The following is a 14621-nucleotide window of genomic DNA, read 5'->3' as shown; positions in this document are numbered from 1 at the left end:
ATGGTCACCACCACCTATGAAGATCATAATCAGGTACCGGGTATTTCTGCAGTTTTGGACAGTCATGACCCTCAGTAAGGTTAGCTTAATCGCAACTTCGTGTTGCCTTTTTAGACTAGTCAAAGTTTTGTGGCTGGAGGACTGAGTGGGCAGAATCATAACAGAATCATCCATTCATTCATTGCCAGACGCCATGTATCCCAAACGGGGTGGTCAAGGGCTTAGAGTTAATTGTTTTACAGGGAGGGGCACTAATCCTCCACCAACCCCACTTGACACGTAGGGAGAACGAGCCAGCAGCATCTGGTGTTCCCGGGCGGTCACCCATCCAAGTACTAACCAGACCAAGTTAAAAAACAGAGAATGAGTTGATAATAAATCAGTTTAGCTATAAATATCATCATTCTTATCATGCACAATACCTGCTTCTCCATCATATAAACTATGACAGCTTGCCAGTGTGTCACTACTAGTCGTGATGATGAGTTCTCATCACACCATGAAGCGAAATAAATGTGCAGCTTACATTTTCAGTGAAAAGAGAACTATAGCATAATAACCAAAAGCAAAGGAATTATTACTGGCAAATAGTTGTAAGTGCTGTCATTATCCTATAATAATCCATGGAAACTCATGAAATTCGTATTTCTCTCTAGACATTCTTCTCTCTCTAATTCAGCCATAACTGATCATCTTCCTGAATTCTGGTTTAAACAAGTACTCATTTCATGTAGCATCTACATTTATATCAGTCCTTCGTCACTGTTGGTTGTTACTTGTGCAAAATTTTATTGTAAAAATATTACATAACTTCCACTTCTGTTGACCATCTTTGCCGAATCAGCTGTTTACCTCAGGCACGGGATCTCCTGACTGTTCTTGTTGCCCTGTGTTACTTCACATCCTTTGTGTGGCAGGACCAGACAAACCCAGTCCTGGCTCTGGGACAGGGCCGCTTAAGACCAGTCCTGAACGGTCTGATTTGTCTGAAACTGTTTCACCAGAACAGCTATGGGACTGGTCTCAACTGGTCTGAAAGAGTCATCTTATGCAACTCTAGTCAGGAATGGTTTGATGTCTGATGGGTTAGATTAGCTTAGTTTGGCATAGTTTGGTAAATTCGGTTAGATTACTAGATCAGTTACAGTTGGCTCAATTAATTTGGTTGGCTTACTTAAGTCAGTTAGGCTAACTTTGCTTGGTTAGTCTTGTTACGAAAAAATAACGTGTAAGTTCATACAACAGAACATTTTAAAAATACACTAGGCATCAGATATTGTATGATTCAACGAATGATAAAATTTACCAGACATACTCTAATACCGCAGTTCCTTTCTGGCTGTCATTACCCACCAATGACATACCTGCGAATATCCTCAAAATGAATCAGAAGACACAACGCCAGCTGACACATGGCGTTGGAAGACATTTGACGCCACAGCAACTACTCTTTCCTGAGGCTGACCACCACCATCTTTACACTCCCACCAACATCATTTTGTTATCCATTACTGTCAGGCAAACCTTCTTATGTTCCTAAATGTCGCTTATATATTCAAAGATATATAACTGACACATTAGTTGTGGATTTGAAATTACTTTTTTAGTAAGAGATTAAATAATGGAGCTGTATTTGAAATGGACATGGGAACGCTATGTCTTCCAGATCTTACGGGTCCCGTTTAGTTAATACAAAAATCGATACTGTCTGCTATGGAGGAAATATCTCTACATTTGGAAGTTGTATGGTCGCCATCTTCCTAAGGGCAGCATAAAGGTTGTAAGATAATATTTTTACATCATTCACGTAATTAGACACTTTAAAATTGTTGACATACACTGTTTTCTAAATGTTAATACTTCGTCAAGCAATTGGAAAATGATTAATGAGAAAATATCGGACCGGGGAATGGTAAGATGGAAAAATTGTAGCATCAGCCAAACGTTTCCGTCAGCTGATTGTTGCTGTGACGCCAGGTGACAGGTGCTGCTGTGGTGAAGGCAGGCGTGTGGTGTCATCCTCCTAAGATCTGGGAAACTTCACCGCCTCTGGCTCTTCCTGAGACTCGGAGGGAACTCATACATTCAGCCAACAAGAACCAAGGCAGATGCTGTACTGTTATCAAGGAGGATTGTTCGGTATAACCACCTGGAAGGTATGTTAATGTTGTATGTGCGTGCCATCTTCATATTCTAAAATGTTATGTGTAAGTTCTTGCCCTTGTTTCTAATTTATATTTACCCATCATCCCCCATACCGTAACAGCACACCCATTACTATATGCAGTATATTAGATGGAGGGATGCTAGTCGAGAGTGAGAGCAGTGAGAACTCGGTAAAAGTTCATTATGTTTTAAGCAACAAAAGGACCTTATGAATTCAGTTGCTATTAATCAGTTTGCATTTTTGGACTGTTATGGTTATTCTGATTTTATTTATAACCTAATCCAACCTGACCCAACTAAGTTTACCTACCGTAATTCAACTACTGGTACCTAACTGATCAAACCTAGCTACCCTAACAGATAACTAGCCAAACCAGCTTGAGTGCAGGGTGTGACAGTCCAAAACTGCAATAATACCATACTGTACTCGGACTCTTTGTTTTCAGTAATTTTTTTGTTACTTTCTGTCTATAGCCAGATGCCTTAATCCCGTAACGGGTGGCTGCTGACACATTGCCTCCATGTTGCCTTTTATCCTGCCACTTTGCTCCCTTCTCCCCATCTTTTACTACCCCCTCTCTCATATACCTCTCCACTTCATCCCTTCAGCTCATCCTTGGTCTCTCCCTTCCTCTTCCCCCTCCATCTCACTCACATAGACTAATCGTTCATCTCTCTTACTCCATCCTCTTCACATGGCCAAACCACCTCAGTGTACAGTATTTCTTCTAACTCAGTCTATCACTTCTACATCCATACCATTATTTTGATGGTGGTAAACAGTTGTATTCTGTTGACTTTTTTCGTTCTCTGTTAGTATGTTCCTTATGCCTCACTGATGTTTTTAATGGAGACCTTGCTAAAACTCACTTGAATCATGGGTAAGCTAGGTTAGGTTAAATTGCTACGTCAGGTTAGGTTAGGTTTGCTTTGGCTCGATTAGGTTAAGAAGAGGTACTAAAAGGCGACTGGGATGTATGGTGGACGTGTCTGCCCTGGTGCTCAAGAAACAATTGATGCAGCGGAAGGAACAGAACTACAAATAATTGGGAAGAAATTTGGTTTGGTTCATTTAGGTTAAGAAGAGGTACTAAAAGGTGACAGGGACGTATGTTGGAAGTGTCAGCCGTTATACTCAAGAAGCAGCTGATAAAATGGAAGGAACCCAACTAAAAATGCTGTAATTGGGAAAGAAATTTAACATGAAACGTTCATTTGCCACCCCAAAAATAAGCAGAAAAATATAAAAGAACCAATTTGGTTAGGTGCTTCAGCTGCTTAAAGTAAAACGTATATTTACCATAACTTCTGTGGGAAAGGTATGTAGAGTGTCTTTGACAGACAAACAGATGAATGAGAATTTCAAGAAACACCGTGTTGTTGATGTGGGTGTGCCAGATAGCATTAGAAAAAACTTTCAGATGGTTTTTCCATGTGGAGAGGAGGGTTACTGAGAAAATAACTAATGGAGTGCATATGCATAAGGTGGAGAAGGGGGAGGGGGAGGGAGAGACCGAGGATGAGATGGAGTGATGGGGTGAAGTATACGAGAGGGCAACCAGATGGCAGGGGATAGGTGGATGCAGAGGTGATTCATTTGTGGCCACTGCTTATGGAATTAATCATTGGGCAATAGATAATTGGGCAGCAGCACTACTAGACTTGGGCAAGAAGAGTACAGGTAACTCGCACGGAACACGATCTCACGGAACGCGCTCGCAATTATACACGGTAAGGGCTGGGATACATATAAGACAACGTAAGATTAAAGAACCATTGTGAAAACTACAAATTAATGCAGGAGAGGCCTTTGAAAGATCAAATCCTCGAACGTCACCGCAGCGCGCGGTTTGTTTTGATTACGTGACGATCTAGGCAGGAAATTATTCAGTGAGTGAGACATTCCCGAGTACAGTAGCACAGTATTTGTAAGTTAAATATTTACAGTACTGTACTGTTCTGGTAAGTTTATGTGCAACTTAAAGTACTATTAAATAACGTTAAAGCAAGAAGTAAAGTCTTATAACCAGTTTACCTGATAGGCGTCAGAATACAGTAATCACTCTAATATCCGAACATCCCCACTAACCGAACCTTATCGTCCTGGGATCAAACATTCCCAAAATGGTCCGAAAATCCAAAAAAAATGGAAAAAAAATCGATTTTTTGCCGTCCGTAATTTGAACTTGCCGCGCGCGCCGCGTGAGAGCATTGTTTTGGTTCGTCATTCCTCCGACGTCCGATAGAGCGCCGCTGCATCCTCCCCACTTCCCACCTGTCTCTCACCGCGACAAGACCTACGCTCTTCGCCATGGCTGCCCACGTGCTCGCTTTTGTGGTGGTGCCGTACTTGCTGCAAGGCCTCCTGCTGCTCTCTGCTCTACTCTTAGTGTGTGTGATGATGGCCCCGCCTCCTGAGAAAAGGAAGAGAGTGGTGTTGACTCTGGAGAAGAAACGGGAGATATTGGAGAAGGTTGATGCGGGTTGGTCTTCCTCTCGCATTCTCCGCGAGTTCAACCTGGCCCGGTCGACTTTGTTTGATATCAAGCGTTCCCGAGACAAGCTCATGCAGTACACGGCTGACTTCTCGTCGAGAAGCAAACGCAACGTGGAGAGGAAGGTTATGTTTACCCCCAAGTATGCAGAGATCGACCGCTCCACGTTGATTTGGTATCGACAGCAACGTGCAGCTGGTGTGATGGTACGTGGAACGGAGCTGAAGGCTGCTGCTGAGAAGTTTGCAAGGCTTCACGACGCCCTAGACTTCAAGGCATCCGAGGGTTGGCTCTTCGCGTTCAAGTTGCGACATGGCCTTACTAACCGTAAAGCACATGGCGAAGCATTGGACGCTAACGAGGATGGAGTGGACGAAGTTTCGGCACAAGGTGAAAGGCTTGATCGACAGGGAGGGCCTCACTCTCGGTCAAGTCTATAACGCTGACGAAACTGGCCTATTCTATCGCTCGGTGCCAACGAACACTCTCGCCGATGAGACGGAGAAGCGTGTACCTGGCCGCAAGCTTTCTAAGGAACGGATATCTGCTTTGTGTTGTGCCAATGCTAACGGCATGCACCGGCTTAAGCCCGTTATTGTTGGCCGTGCAAAGCAGCCTCGGTGCCTTCGTGGGGTGATGGATGTCCTTCCTGTCGTATGGTACCATTCTTTGAAAGCATGGTTCACAGCTGTGATTTTCAAAGACTGGTTTCACCATCACTTCGCCAAGGAGGTCATACATTACCAGACGAAGACACTGGGAATTCCTCGCGACCAGGTAAAGGCTCTCCTTCTCGACAATGCACCTGCCCACCCGTGCGACAAGGACTTGGTTGCTGAGAATGGCCGTATTAGGTGCATGTTTCTGCCACCTAATACGACTGCTCTCATTCAACCAATGGACCAAGGAGTGATCGTGGCAACAAAGCGCCTGTACCGTCGGAAGTTCCTGGACGAGGTGATGGTGGTTCTCGAGGACGAGGACGAGCGCAGGGAAGGACGTGACACTTGAGGCAAGCGGACTTTGGAAAACCTTCGCCGCTACAACATCAAGTCTGTGCTGTACAACTGGGCTAGTGCATGGAAGGAAGTCCCTGTGAAAACTCTTGAAAATGGTTGGTCTCGTCTGCTTCTCGGAACAGATGTGGAGTACGATTTCCTAGGGTTTGACGTGGATGACTTCCATGCACGGCTACTTACGCACGGCGACGATGTTGATGTGGACGATGTTCGTGAGTGGTTGGACGACGACGAGGGCGATCCTGGGTATCAGACGTTGTCTGATATCGAGATCGCGTCTTCGGTTGCTGGTGTCAGTCCCGAACTTGAAGATTCCGACGACGAAGGCGATGATGATGCAGACTCCGCCCAGCAGGACACTACTCCAGCCATCCCCAAGCTGAGCGCACTCCGGGAACATCTAGAGTTCGTCCTAGACTACCTGGAACACCCGGACTGCGACAGGGAGATGGGGCCCTTGGGACTCGTGGAGGAAGTGCGTGCTTTCCGGCAGCGCATCATCAATCGCCAGAATCGTCGGTCCTTGCGTCAGTCAACGATTGACAGTTTTTTCAGGCCCGTGACCCCCGCTGTGCCAAGCCCTGGTTCCACTCCGTTGCCTCCCCAAGACAGGCCCTCATGCTCCGAGCCACAGCCCAGCACATCAGCTACAGTGGAGTCACCGCTCGACGTGAGTTTGCGGCTGTCTTCAGAGTCTTCTGTAGTCGGTACGCCATCACCACTACCCACCGATGCACCCCTTGGACGCCTGCCAGTGATACTCTCGGGCTCTGACAGTGAATAAACAGCAAGAACTTCTCCACTAGACCACACGGGAATTTTGAGTGTTGTGCAGTGAAAAAAACGGTGTGTTGTGTTAAGGTTTTCAAGTTGGGAGAAAAGACTAAGTAGAAAAGAAATTTAACGTAACTAACCTTCTTTGTTTTGGCTTTGGAAACTTAAAAAAACTTGGGAAAAGTTAATGTGCAACACTTAAATTTAATGGAACATTATTTGGACTAAAGTGAACACTGTGAAAAGAACGGACTTCTGTGTGTTAGTGACTAAGTTCAGTGCAAGACTTCAGGAAGAGTGTAGTGCAAGTGCTTCAGGAAATCGTTCTTACTGTCAGAGTCCGAGAGGAGGCGGTTATTCATCGAGGTGGCCAGGGACTTGCTGTAAGTAGCCAGAATGTTTCATGTTGTACTATTTTCCATACCGTACTATATTTACCAGAATGTTTCATGTTGTATTTTTTCCCATACTATACTTACCAGAAAGTGTCATACTGTACTTCTTTCCATACTAAACTTACCTCATGCATGTGCAGTAGGAATGTGTTTTTCAGAGTTCGGTTAGGTTCGGTTAGGTTAGGTTCGGTTAGAGTCCATAAGTACCAGAATGTTTATTAATGTATGAACATACTTCTAAACCCACATTTTATGTGTCTATTGCATTTATTTCAGTCATTTATGTGCCTTATTGGTGTGATTTGGGTGTTAAATAGGTGTTATGCATGTCCGGAGGGAGTTGTAAAGGTGTTTCTCTGTGTTAGGGTCCGTAAGTACAAGTCCATAAGCTGGGGCCCAATATCCGGACAAAACCAATATCCGAACCTACCGATGGCTCTATTGATCCGGATATTGGAGTGATTACTGTATTGCCTTTTTTATTTGTTCGTTTTTTCCACAGTACTGTTCAGTATTTGTAAGTTAAATATTTACTGTTCTCGTATGTACTGTACTTATAAGCACTTAAATAAAGTTTAATAATTAAATAAAGCCTTGTAACCAGTTAACCCGAATTATATGATTACCCATATCGGCGTCGGAATATTGCCTTTTTTGTTTGTTCGTTTAACTCTTACTGTACTGCTTTTCTACAGTACTGTATTTGTAAGTTAAATATTTACTGTTCTGGTATGTACTTGTAAGCAAATAAAGCCTTGTAACCAGTTAACCTGATTTATATGATTACCCATGATCGGCGTCGGAATATTGCCTTTTTTGTTCGTTAAAGACTTATAATAAAAGAAAAATACGTTTTTGTCTTGGTATCTTTACCTATTTGCTCAGGTTTGCTGTAATGGTTTGGAACATTTGATGCAATGCAACGTGTAGAAAACTGTGAAAACTTTCGGGAAGTGAACGAAAATCTGGGACATGAGACTGACCTTGACTTCACCCTCTCATGTATCATCTGTCAGTTCACCATCTGCTATCGTGATGAGTGGATGTACGATTTTTTCGCTCGTAGCCATGCCTAACCACACATAGTTACACCCATTATCTCGACCCAGACAGAAAATACAATCTTTTTCCTCCCTTGCAAAACACAAACAACCACCCTGTTTACGAGACAGCAATATACATTGCGAAAATAATAAGGTAAAATGATAAAGATGAACGAAAAATGATAGAGAAAGATGAACATGTTATGACGGAAGAAGTACGTTTTCCCCGTATGTAAACGTATTTATTTCTGCTTTGTATCTGTATTCGTAATAATTAGACTTAATGTTAGTTCTGAAACTACATTACGATTCTATTTTTAGCCATACTCGTGGTGTGGGAGCTGGAAGTTGTGACACAACTTCCTTATTGCTAATCGGACTGACCCTCCACTTTATTCTCCCGTGGCAGAGTCTAGCCTTGGAGGACGTGCAGTTTTCTCATTTAGGACTGAAAATTCAACTCTTTCGCTCCCTTTTCCAAGCATGGGCACAACGATAACGTAAAAAATAACTCAAAACTACCATAAACGTAAATCAAAAAGGTGAAAATGTATTCATAACATTTTTTTTTTTCCAGCCATTCCTAACAGATTATGTACTGAAATCATTCGATATCACAGTACTACATTTCTAAGTTAAATATGTACTGTTCTGGTATGTACTTGTAAGTTAAAGCACTGGTACCAGTTAACCTAATTTATTACCTATGATCGACGTCGGAATGTTTCCTTGTGTTTACGTACAGTATTTGTGTGTTGAAGTTTTGCTGTGGAGTACTGTATTTGTGAGTTATAACATTAAATAAACCTTCTAACTACTTAAGTGCTTTCTAGTGATTACCAGTGACAGATAACAGCAAAACAACACATTTAGGGGGTCTAGGGAGCAAAATACGGAGTAGTTTAAATATATGCGATTTCGCACCTAACACGGCACGGTAGGAACGAAACCCACGTGTTCCGTGCGAGTTACCTGTAATGATGTTTTGTAGACATAATGAACCAGTGAAAGATTGCTGTATGAACATAGAAAACTTCTTAGCAGAACATGTTCACAAGCACAATAGGTTGCATGAACACGGTATTACTAATTTGGTGGTCATTCAAGCATAGGATGAAGAAATGCCTTGCAGGAAGGAGAAAAAAAATTGACAGGAATTGTTATTCATTTTAACATCATGTCATAAGTTAAAATTTGAATATTCAAGTCTATGAGCAATAAAACTATGTGCTCTAATTTTTCAGAGTGTCCTTTATTCATTTTTTTAGGGGTTTTTGGCCTCCAAATGTTGCAAACATTTATTTTGTGTAAGTAAAACAATTTTTCCCTGAAGAAGTAATGGAAATGGAGAAAGGGAGATTTTCTTGCACGTTAGCCAAGTTTCACCTCCACTTTCACCTAATGGGGAATCCAGGCACAACCCCCAATTTTACCATGCTTTTTCGTTAGTACACATACCAGCATCATAAAGAAAAATAATAATAGATTCTGGTTAATAATGTGCACAGACAACATTACTTTCATTAGCTACATTATAGGTGTAGCTACAGTATACATAAAATACAGTATGTTTTACATGGAAACTTTACTGTTGCCTCAGATATTTTCTTCAGTGATACAGTCCTGTTTTGTAAAAACTAAATATAGTTTGAGTCCATTGGTTAATGCAGGGAGTCTCTGATATACAAAGACCCAGTATATGAAAATTCGAAGGTACAAAAGTGAAAAATATAGGACAAATTCCCCTATATGAAAGGCATATGCTTCGTTGGTACAAAAAGCGCTACGAAAAAATTATTTAAGCTTGGCACATGACCAACCGCAGTGCCACTATCATGTATGGCGAGACAAGCAGCTACTTCCACTTCGTCCCAGTCTGTTCCCACTCCCCGTCTGTGTAGTGCGTGGCTTCTGTACTGCGAGAATTTTTTCGCATCTTTCGTACCTTTCATCATGCCACCCAAGCGTCGTACATCTTCATCACCATCTTCTGTGGAGCCTCTCAAGAAGAGCTTACAACCAGCCTAGTAGTTAGTTGACAGTTTTGGGAGGGCTCCTGGAATGCATCTCCTCATCTTCTTAAGTTTCCTGTGGGGAAAAATGCATCATTATAAGGAAAATCGAGATACAAAAGATTTTAAAGGTACCTAACCCTTTTGTATATCGGGGACCTCCTGTATACCAGTACTGTACTGTAAATAACCACCAGAGCAGGTGTAAAGCTGACTTTGTTATCTTGCAGATGATTGGCAGGAGAGCAGCTGAGAAGTGAATGCATACAGAACAAGTCAGCAGCAGCCAGTGTATTAGATGACCTATTGTAGACTAACTCCAGCTGGATTTAAGGTAACATAATTATTCTTTCATCTCTCAGATATTTATGCTGTATCTCCTAGCTCAGTGCATATAAAGTGCTGAACAGCATTTTTTTTTTTCTTACCACTTCAGCCTGGAAATGTGTTTTACTGATTTATGTTTGTTACCTCCAGACAGTTTTGTACTGAAGTGGTTCATGAAGGGCATATCAAACTCCTCCAATTTGCATTCTCTCTTGTTTGCTGAATAAAATAATTTGGGAGGAACAAGAAGAAACTGAATAAAACATCATTGGATTGGAGGAGGTAACAAATATCTTTCTTTCTCATTTTTTTTCAGTTTCACATCTGAAATCTGATAGACACCAGTGTGGTGTTCAGGGAGCTGCATCTGAAATAATACATGCTTAATTTATACTAGAATGTCATCACACTAGATATTGTTGCAGGAAAGGAATGTTTGATTCAGTTACGTGGGTACATCCTACAGTAAGCAACTCTGCCAAGTATAAAAAGAAACGTACCGGTTTATAATTTGGTGTGTAGCAGGAATGAGTTCACATAATCAGTGGTATCTTATAAACTTGTGATGATTGTACAAATGTGTGTAGAAACTGAAAGGTCTGGGAAAGTGCAGAGTGCAATGTCTTCAGGTATGGTTTGACTGTAGTTTTTTTTTTCCTTTTTGCATTGATAAGAATGGTCATTTAACAGTGGTTGTTTAGTTGACAGTTATGGGTAAATAGTAATGTTCATTGGCAATTATCTGTGTGTAAATAATAATGTTTAGAAGTAATGGGAATATATATCCCTAGAGGGTGGTCAGGGATCATGTTGTTGTCAGATAGGAAGGCTAACAGTGAGCTGAATCTGTGGGGAAAGTAGATTAAGTTTGGTAGGTGTAGTATCATGGAGGTGGTTAAGGAAGAACCAGATGTGAATTTAGTGTGCGAAAAGGGTGAAGAAGTAATGACGATGGATGAGGAAGAAATAACAGAGGTGATTAAGGAAGAACCAGATGTGAAGTCAGAGTGTGAGATTGGTGAAGAAATGTTATTCATTGAGAGTGGGATTGTTCAAGACTCCATCGCCTCTGCTGCTGAAGTTGAGAAGTGCAGATGTTTAGTGTGTGGTAAGCTGCTGTCCTGTAAGCGCTCTCTCCAGCGACACTCAGTAATTCATTCAGGAGACGACAAATTTAAATGTGAGGAGTGTGGGAAAGTGTTTGGTTCCAAAGATCAACTCAACCGACACCTTTTAGTTCATCCAGAAGTAAAGAAATACAAGTGTGATGAATGTGGTAAGCTGTTCATTGAGAAGGGTCAGCTCACTGAGCACATAACAGTTCATTCAGGAATGACAAATTTCAAATGTGATGAATGTGGTAAATCATTTATATTGAAATCTGAACTTATCCAGCACCGAGCCATTCACACTCGCATGAAGAAGTTCAAGTGTGATGAATGTGGTAAATGTTTCCGTTCTCAAGGTCTGCTCAGCAAGCACGTAATTAGGCATTCAGGATTGAAGAAGTTCAAGTGTGACGAGTGTGGTAAAGTGTTTGATTATAAGAGTCGTCTTAAGGAGCACTTAATAAGTCATTCAGGATTGAAAAGTTTCAAGTGTGATGAATGTGGTAAACTCTTTGGAAAGAAATGTGATCTTATCCGACACTCAAATATTCATTCAGAAGTGAGGAAATTTAAGTGTGATGAATGTGGTAAAAGCTTTTCTCAGAAGTCTACCCTCATCCAGCACACACTAATACATTCAGGAGTGAAGAATTTTAAGTGTGAAGAATGTGGTAAACTGTTTGGGAGAAAAGGAGATCTCTCCCGACACCTGTTCATGCATTCAGGTCTGAAGCCTTTCGTCTGTGAAGAGTGTGGTAAGCGGTTTAGTGAAAAATGTGCTCTCACCAAACACTTATTAATTCATACAGTAGTGAAGAATATCAAGTGTGAAGAATGCGGTAAATTATTTGGTAAGAAGACTGATCTCACCCGACACTTACAAATTCACACAGGAGTGAAGAATTACAAGTGTGAAGAATGTGGCAAGCAATTTGGTAAGAAAAGTGATCTCACACGACACTTGCTAATTCATTCAGGAGTGAAGCCATACAAGTGTGAAGAATGTGGGAAACAGTTTGCAGATTCAAGTGCTCTCGGGCGACACTCATCAATTCATTCAGGAGTGAAAAATTTTAAGTGTGATGTATGTGGTAAGCTGTTTAGATTGAGGTCGATTCTCTGTCGACACATGAATACACATTCAAGATGAACTGTATTTTAACTTGTAAACAGTGACTGACTTTTCAAACTGCAGCAATGGGGATCGAGGCCAACATTGCAGAAAACACCATCTCCCTTAACTCCCCATCATTCCCACCAAAAATTCACTCCCTTCCATGACTCTACACTGCCCTCCCATTTGTTGCCTCTTCCTCCTTCTGTCACCCCTATCCCCTCTCCCCACCCATCCCCTGCCCTGTTGAAACTGTTGAATGTGCGACACTCTTCACTGTGGATTTACAAGGTCTGTTAAAAAAGAAACCAAACTTTTTAAATAGCACACCACCTAGCTGACATAGCATGTTTGCGACAGGAGCACTGTGTAGTGGCAACTTTGAGCTTTAGTCAAACGCAAGCTGCATCAAACTACGTCATTTAGTCATCAAGCTGTGCGTGCTTGAGTGAATATGTGTTTAGGGCACTTTGAGATTTTTGCAAGTTGAACAGTGAAAGATCTTGAAGACCAATGTGTTTGCCTTAAAAATTCTGTTTCAAAATGGGGAAAATTTTTACTTTTTGAAAATGTCACAGCAGGTGATGAAGCGTGGGTGTACGGCTACGATGTCAGAAAAAAAGGACATTCATTGCAATGGAGTGAAACATTGTCATCGCGACCAACAAAAATGCATGTCAGAGTCACTTAAATTTGAAAGTGCTGTTGATTGTCGTTTCTTATTTGATGGACAGTGTTCATCATGAGTTTGTACTTTATGGTCAGATAATCAGTAAAAAGTTTTACTTGGACATCCTGAAGCATTTAAGGGAAGCAATGCCAAGAAAGAAGGTTGAGGCATAGATAAACAAAACCTGGATGTGGCACCATCACAATGCACCTGCTTATGCATTGCTCGCTGTCTGTGTTTTTTTGGCAAAGCACGAGATGACTAGCTTCCCCCAGGCACTCAGCACTCTGGGTTTGGCCCCTGCAGGCTTCTTTTTTTTTGTTCCCAAAGTTGAAATCCACCCAGAAAGGTCACTGATTTCAGGTGATGGAAGAGATAGAAGAAAATTCACCAATTGTTTTAAACATTCACTAAACCGCAAGTACCTCAATGACTAGTGATATAGCATGATGCTGCTAGTGTTGTTAAAGGCGCCGCTACACAACATTCATGTCGCAGTCATGCTATGCATACTGGTTGATGCACCATTCAAAAAGTTTTGTTACTTTTTGGAGTGACCTCGTACGTGTGTGTGTGTTTCTAAATAAACAAGTATGTTAGGCCCTTCTGAAATGCGAGTAAAGTGTTAAGCTAAGGTACCATCCGAGTGGAGCGCATGCATACAAATCCATGACCCAGTTTTAATATGTTAACCAGCCCTCAGACTTGACCTCAACTTGCATACTGAAGACCTTTTGTGACCCCAGCTAGACCACAAATATGTGTCCAAAGGGCATGGGAAACTGTAGAGAGGTAAAACAGATGTACTATAAGATAGCATAAATGACTTAAGCTTTAAAGGAATAAAAATGTGCAAAAAAAATTAACTGTGCAGGTGATTTCATCTGTCTTGAATCTCTCTGCTGAGCATCAGTGCACAACCAGGATACTTTTTCTGTACCAATGCCCTTAGCAGTGCATTTTTATTCTGTGCAGAGTCCACTTATGGTGATCCAACATATCTGCAAGATCTGGTTGGGCCATCCTATTGTGTTACATTTCTCTTTCTCTTGGTTGGTTGCCAGTTTTTCTATACAATTTGTTGTTGTTAAGTAATTCCAGTCTGTCTAGCTGAACAGACCCATCAACTGCAGGCAAGCAACCACTCATGCAGGGCCATCCTGTGCAGTGAGCAGATGTTCTTCTGTGGGAGACAGCACCTTGCCACAGGAAGGTGCAAGGAAGAGTGTGGAGGTTTGGTTCCTGGATGGATGCCACATTTGCTTCTGTCCACCAGGTTGGCAGGGGCACCATATTAGGCTCCACATTACCCCATTACTTGGTTATATGGTTACCATTCAGCATTGTAAATGGTTTCCTAGGTTACATGAAACCATTAAATTTGTCACTCAGTGTAGAGCCACCTAAAGTGGAAGGAAGAGTAATAAAAAAAGTGACAGGAAGGATGGGATAAATAGGAAGAGAGAAGGGCACACACAGAAAGAGAATGAGAAAGGT

The 14621-nt window shown here is 41.8% G+C and overlaps 1 long non-coding RNA gene across 1 annotated transcript; it reads left to right on the top strand.

Annotated features, from left to right (window-relative positions):
- The first annotated feature begins 2061 nt into the window (after window positions 1-2061).
- On the top strand, window positions 2062-12705 carry LOC145401840 (uncharacterized). The gene is made up of 3 exons (XR_013897686.1): window positions 2062-2156; window positions 10135-10238; window positions 12234-12705. It is a non-coding gene; the product is annotated as an uncharacterized LOC145401840 (long non-coding RNA).
- Window positions 12706-14621: the final 1916 nt, after the last annotated feature.

The sequence above is a fragment of the Coenobita brevimanus genome, chromosome 6 (assembly GCF_032717465.1).
Source record: "Coenobita brevimanus isolate Jiangsu-jjx chromosome 6, ASM3271746v2, whole genome shotgun sequence".
Lineage (NCBI taxonomy): Eukaryota > Metazoa > Arthropoda > Malacostraca > Decapoda > Coenobitidae > Coenobita > Coenobita brevimanus.
The sequence above is the reverse complement of the archived record's forward strand: the minus strand, read 5'-3'. Positions and strand labels throughout refer to the sequence as shown.